This window comes from Macrobrachium nipponense, chromosome 23 (genome assembly GCF_015104395.2).
Source record: "Macrobrachium nipponense isolate FS-2020 chromosome 23, ASM1510439v2, whole genome shotgun sequence".
NCBI lineage: Eukaryota > Metazoa > Arthropoda > Malacostraca > Decapoda > Palaemonidae > Macrobrachium > Macrobrachium nipponense.
In genome coordinates, this window is record NC_061090.1 from 49,771,749 (window position 1) to 49,772,403 (window position 655).

Here is a 655-nt window from a genome sequence, read left to right on the forward strand (position 1 = left end):
TCTTCCGGACTTGAATACATTAAATGCTATTCGACCAGTCACTAAGCTACTAAGGATCTTTCTCTCGACTGGAAAGTGGTCTTACAGCCTTACTTTTCTTTACAGGTACGTTTTTGGTGATTGCTCAACAGATCTGAGTTTCTTTTTCTTCTTACCTTCATCTCATAGGTTCCTATGCGGCAACTTTCACGAAGAAAGTGTTGTAAATGTATTGAAACTGAGTAATTAAGTTACAGGATCTTCATTTTCGAATCGATAAATATAAGTCCTCTCTCTCTCTCTCTCTCTCTCTCTCTCTCTCTGAAATTGCCTCCAGGCTCACAGACAAGAGAAATAAAAAGAGAAAGGATGGCATTTAAAGAGATTTATCTTTTAGTAACTTCTGATGACGTAAACGGTTTTTTTTAACTAAACAAATTTGTTCAAAAACTCGACAAATTTTCGTCACTTTTGGTCATGACAGAAGCTGAAAATATGCGCCATATCGCGCAAATAGAATGAAAAATCTTAATGGCTTATTATACCCAGAGTCATTTTTCTTAAAGTCGAGTGGGATATGTTGGAAAATTTTGCCCAACAGGGGCAACGAGAGAGAGAGGATGAGCAGGAGAATGAGAGAGAGAAGGAAGGGAGGAGCGGAATCGAGAGAGAGAGA